Source organism: Balaenoptera ricei, chromosome 13, assembly GCF_028023285.1.
Source record: "Balaenoptera ricei isolate mBalRic1 chromosome 13, mBalRic1.hap2, whole genome shotgun sequence".
NCBI lineage: Eukaryota > Metazoa > Chordata > Mammalia > Artiodactyla > Balaenopteridae > Balaenoptera > Balaenoptera ricei.
This window is the reverse complement of record NC_082651.1, coordinates 81,895,759-81,901,758: the sequence shown is the minus strand read 5'-3', so window position 1 is coordinate 81,901,758 and position 6,000 is coordinate 81,895,759. Positions and strand designations below refer to the sequence as shown.

Below are 6,000 nucleotides of genomic sequence, written 5' to 3'. Positions count from 1 at the left end.
TTTCTCAACCAATAGGATATGGTAGAAGTGATGTCTGAGGCAAGGCTATAAAAAGGGATGCAGGGACTTCCCTGGTGGTCCAGTGGTTAAGACTTCACCTTCCAGTGCAAGGGGTGTGGGTTTCAATCCCTGGTCGGGGAGCTAAGATCCCACGTGTCTCACGGCCAAAAAACCAAAACAGAAACCAGAAGCAATATTGTAACAAATTCAATAGAGAGTTTAAAAATGGTCCACATCAAAAAAAATCTTTAAAAAAAAAAAAAGATGCAGCTTTTCTCTTACTATTATATTCACCCTTGAAACCTTCAACTACCATGTAAGTATTCCAACTGCCCCAAAGCCACCATGTAGTGAGAAAGCTAGCTCTGAGAAATATGAAGAGAGAGGGTTGTCTAGTTAGCCCCTTGCTGTTTTTAAGCTCCAGCCACCATCTGACTGTAACCACTTGAGAAACCCTGAGCCAGACCCACCCAGCTGAGCTCTTCCTGAATTCCCATCCCACAGAAACAGAGATAATGAAATGGTTGTTGTTTTAAACCACTAAATTAAAGTGATTTGTTTTGCAGCAATAAATAACTGACACACGGTAAAATGTTAACGTGTGGAGAATCTGGATGAAGGGTATACAGAAACTCTTTGTAGAATGGTCCTTTATCCCATGTGTGACAAATGGGGCGCTACAAGGACCATAGTCTCTTCTCAGGATTACTCAGGACCAGCCAGCTATGCCATCCAAGTCCACACCTACAACCATGGAGATGTGCTGGAACTTCAGAATGGAGGAGCAAAATAAACTGAGTCTGAAAATTTTCCCTTGTCCTTGTGGCACCCAGACACCCTATAGATACAGTTAGGAACAGCTTCAGTTCTCCAACTCTGTAGCTAAGAAAAGTGTAGCCTGCATTTTTACTGTCCTAACCCCTTGATTTGCCCTGGGAATTATCCTCTACAAGAAACCCTCCCCTTTCTGAGAACTGCCTTGGATGGGTGGAGACCATCTTGACTCAGCATACGCTGTGTCCCTCTCTTTTCTTACTCTATTTGTAGTCAGCTGCCTTCTCCTTCTCTCCTGAGAAAATGGGCTCAGTCAGAGTGCTTTGACACCCATAGTCCTGGGGTGGAATCTCTGGGAGCTATACAGGGAAACTCAGAAAAGAATGCTAGCCTATGAATTCTTACTTCTGAGTCATTCGAAGAGAATGCAGCGTGTCAACAAGCCCAGCAGAATCCAGTGATGTTCACCAAGAGCGCTGGATCTGAGCTGGTTTAGGAGATGGTAGAATAGTAAGGCATGAAGAGCTTGTACTGATTATAGAGGGTGACAGGAATCATTGAAGAGGTCAGTACCTTGGGAGAAAATTTATTTAGTGGAAACATTAGGGACAGTGTAGAAGGGAGACTAGCTACAGGTGAGGAGTCAGGAAATAGAGAATGCCAGAGTCTCAATTAATAGATGACTAGAGTTTTGGCATTAAGATGGAGAGCTAAGGGAGTGAGAGAGGTGTAATAGTATCAGTGGTACTTAAAGATTAAATATGTGCAAAGATCATAAGGAAAATATTAGTGGAGACTCTGAGGCAGTTAGGTCAGAGAAAGTGAGGATGAACAAAAAATTTTTTTTAACCTTTTGACTCCTTTCACTTATTTTTTGGGGGTCAAAAAAGATTCTTCTTTGAAGACCCTTTGAAGAAAATCTTTGTCTTCACTTGATCCAGTTCCATAAACACTTATTGGAACTCTACTATGTTTTATATTGGGTGCTAGATGCTGAGGGAGCAGATGAATAAGACAGAATTCCTGCCTACAAGGGGCATGTAGTCTGATTGAAGAGACACGTGCAAACCAAGGACAATACTGTAAGATGTGTATGGAGGTATACAAAAGGAGGTATGTACAAGATGGGTACAGAGGTGACCTTAAGATATCCACGGGAGTCAGGGCTGAGGGAAGGAGACCCAGAAGTAGTTTTCACAAAGAGAACCAAGCTAATGAAATCATGAAGTGGTGAGCATAGTGGAGCCCTGGGTGGAGCACTGGAGGACAAGGATGGTAGGTGTGGGCAGGAAGAAGAGGGATCTAGAAGAGCTGGGGAGATCCATAAAAGCTGACCTAGAACAGGGAATTCGGGAACACCAATGAACATATCAAGGAGGGAGCTAGTTATGAGGGGGTAGAATTTAAACCAGCTAGTGGGCAAGATGAAGAAACAGGCATCGTTTACAAATGCATTGCGACAGAGACAATAAGGTTGATAAAAATTCGTGACATGTGTATAGACAATTTTGTTAGCTCCATTTAGAGGTAAAGGTATAGACTTTCTGGCAGGAGACAAAAAGGAATGTTTAACACAGGCAAAGGAAAATTGAATTTGGGGATTAGAGTAACAGGCTGCGATTGAAGGCCATAAACCAAGAGAGGAGAGAAAACCCAGCCTTAGCTCTCTCCTGTTGCTAAAAGAGAAGAAATATTCTCCCCTTTCTCCTTTGCAGTAGCCGTGATACAGATAAGAATCCGTCATCTAGAGGGAGGAGGTATGGGGATATATGTATATGTATAGTTGGTTCACTTTGTTATAAAGCAGAAACTAACACACTATTGTAAAGCAATTATACTCCAATAAAGATGTTAAAAAAAAAAAAAAAAGAATCCATCATCTGGCTACTATGGAATCAGGTGTAAATGGTTGTTCTTTCTGTGATCAGTTAGGGTGGAGGAATTGTTACCCTGTTGCTAAGGAAAAAGGAAGGGGTTGTTTCCAGTTGCCATGGTGACAAGGTAAGAGCGTTCCCTCGATACCGCCGTAAATTTATGAGGCGGTGTCCTCTCCTTGTTGCTATGGTAACTTAGAGGGACTGTTCTCGTCGTCCCCACCTCCCATCGCAGTTGCTAACACAAGGTGGAAGTAGGGGCTGTCCTTCCCGCTCCAACCAGTTGCCTTGGAGACGGCTGGTGCCCTGGCCCCGCCCCGCTCGGACTGACAGCGGTGGCCGCATCGCGCCTGCGCAGTGCTCTCTTCCCCCGCAGTCTCTGTGCGTTGAAGCCGGAGACCGCGGCGGCCTCTGTTAGGACCCTCCGCCCCAGAGCCGCCGGCCGGAGTCGCAGCCTCAGCCGCAGCGCCCCCGCCGCCTGTCCCCTCCCCCGCCGCCTCCGCCGGAGCCATCTCGCGCACTGTGAGTCCGGGCCGAGGCGACCGACGCCGTGGGGCTGAGTCAGCGGGAGGCCCGGGCCCGAGCTGGGGGAGGGGAACCGAGCTGCCCCCCTCGCCTCCCGACCCGCGCACCCGCCCCCCAACTGCGTCTCCCCCACGCCTGTCTCCCTTCCTCCATCCCTCTCTCCCGGGCTCCCCGCGGCCTCAGCCGTCAGGCCTCCCCGAGCCACTCCCCCTCCCCTTCTCTCCCCACAGACCCACCTTGGGGGTTCTTCCCCGCTGGATGCGGCGCTACCGCACCTCTGCTCTGGACAGATTTTTTTCCCCAAAAAACTGCCTCCCGTTCGCCCTTGTCCCTTCTCCTTACTCCTCTTGGGCCTGACATCTCCGGCCTCTCGGGTTTTCCCCAGTGATATGCCAGAAAAAGAGTGACAAGGGAGAGAGCGAGGGGAGACTGGGGGGAGGGGGGACGTTGTGCCTGCCCAAACGTTGGGGCCTCAGGTTTCCTACCCACACGCTCCTGCCCCGGCTGGCGTGGGGAAGCAGGTCTGGACAGTTCTAACTGGCTGCTAAGAGCTTGTGGGGCTTTCCGAGTAGATTTGCTGGGAAGCGTTCCGCCCCATCATCATGATCAGCTACTGCTTAGTGAGCACTCGCTAGTGCACGGTGGCCTTCTAGTGGGCTGAGCTCTGGCTTTGGCGGGCGCTGTGGAGAGCGACTAGAGAGAGTGGAGGGAGGGGAAGAAAAGGTTGCGTTTGGGAGCTGAAGTTCCTGAGCTTCCAGTGCGTTGTGAATAAGCATCTTGCAGTACTCTTTAACATGCTTTCCATCCCCCCGACCCCCTTCCCTCCCCTCCCCCCCCGTCCCTTCCCTCCCCCGCCCCCCCGCAGTACAACACGGATATAATGGCAGGTTTGGAAACAGGCCTGATACCCGTAGCAAATGCTTACTGTTTGTATATTGAAGGGTTGTGATCTCTGATACCTGTAAATTCCAAGTGGTAACCAACTGGGTAAGAGTGAGTTTTAACATAACATGTGCAGAGCGGAGAAGGAGGAGGAGAACTGAGGTTTCCCTCTGGTGTAGGGCTGAGGCTTGCACCCCCTGTTTCCTGCAGCTGTGTCTCTGTGGGGACTGTCACCTGATAGGGGTTCTGGCATATTTGAACAATTCCCTGTTTGCTCCCCATCCACCTGCCCATCGTGCATTCCCTGATCTTGGAATAGAGCAGGATCCCAAACTGTTTTCTTTTTTCAGAAGAAATGGAGCTGAAGTTAGAGTTGGTGCGCACAGCCAGAAGCTGTCTCTTAATAAACGTGCCTCAACTCGAGGGCTCCTAACTATAGTGTGTACCTCATTGCCAACTTCCTTTGATTCTTTTTTTTTTTTTTTTTTTTTGCTTCCAGATTTCATTGTACTGTTAGAAAATACGTGTAAATATCACCCAGTTAAACAGTAGAAGAGGCTTTGGGTTTTTTTACTTCAGGGTGCAAAAGGCGTAGATGGTTCAGTTCTAAAAATCATGGTGAAGAACCCACAAATTTGGAGTTTCTGGCTTGCAAACAGTGAGAAATAATGATTTTGTGCCTTGACTTTGCTCAATCATGGCCTATTGGCAGCCTCCTCAGAGCCACTCCCCACCCCCATGCCCATCAGATTAGTTTACAGTAGCAAAGACGGCTGTCGCCCTAGTTTTAAACATAGAGATGAAGTTCAGGAAAACTACTGCCCCCATGCAGCAGTGCAGTTTCTTCTGTTTCGAATGCCAGTCTGGGGTTTGGTGGGATGCACCTGCCTGCGGGGCGATGGGAACTGTGGGGCCTGAGAGTTAACATTCCTTCTGTGTGGTCCTCTCTGTGTTGCATAGCTCACCGAAATACCCGAGCAGGGCAGGAGCGGACAGCTGTGCTGGAGAGCTACTCCTCCTGGGTTGAGTGTATTTTGGGAATCAGCGATATTACTGGGGTGGAGGGTTGTGAATTAAGAAGCAAGAAAATGTGTCAAGGCTAGATAGATCAGGAGGGTGTGAGTAAAATGTTCCCTTTACAGTTTGCTGTGGGACAGGACATTTCCAGAGCATCACAGTGGTTTTTATATAGGTTAATTTGCCTTTAAAATCCATACCTGTATTTTATGAGATGATGGAATGCCTTTTAAACTGCTGCTGTTGGGAAGCAGGGCTAATAACCTGTGTCTTATACGTTGCCTATCCAGTTGTTACTGAGTGTAATTGTTAGGATCAGGGAGAGGGACATGATTTGAACCAAATTAGACCTAAATCTATGTGATCTATGTTGTAGTTTTGTAGCACTATATTTCCTTGATTCTAAGACACACCAGCAATTTACCAGCAGCTTTTAGGTAAACTCATTTAACACTACCAGATCAAAATATATATGTTGAGTCTACGGTGCCTCCTAATTTCAGGAACGTTAAAATAGCCAGGAAGTGGCAAGATTTGAAGGAGGGATTTGCGTGTCTTAGAACTGAGAATATATTTATAATATTCCTGGGTATGTGATGATCCTCAGAGTGCATGCATTGTGAGGACGGATTTCCTTAAGTCCTTTCCCTAAGCCAGCCTACTCTGTGGGGTTATGTATGTAAGATGATTGACTGGAGTTAGGCATGGCAGTTGGCTATTGAAGAGAGGAAAGTTCCTATGTGGGAATCCATCCCAAGGCCTTCATATGGTACCCTCCAGAAGCTGAGCCAACTAGCTGGCAGCAAACATCTTATGAGCTATACCTGAATTTAGCCAAGTAACATCTTTCAGAAGCTGAGCAGAAAATGTAATTTTTCTGAACCAGAATGCATCTGATTTGTTCACAGACATATTTGTAAAGATCCTA

General features: G+C 47.4%; 1 protein-coding gene across 2 annotated transcripts in view; it reads left to right on the top strand.

Moving 5' to 3' along the window:
- The first annotated feature begins 3,001 nt into the window (after positions 1–3,001).
- MAPRE3 (microtubule associated protein RP/EB family member 3) overlaps positions 3,002–6,000 on the top strand; it is a 48,467-nt gene continuing 45,468 nt past the window's right edge. Inside the window, exon 1 of one of the 2 annotated variants that reach the window (XM_059893404.1) lies at positions 3,002–3,170. The gene's annotated coding sequence lies outside the window, so the exon portion shown is untranslated. The remainder of the gene's footprint in view (positions 3,171–6,000) is intronic. The other variant, XM_059893403.1, reaches the window with a different exon arrangement.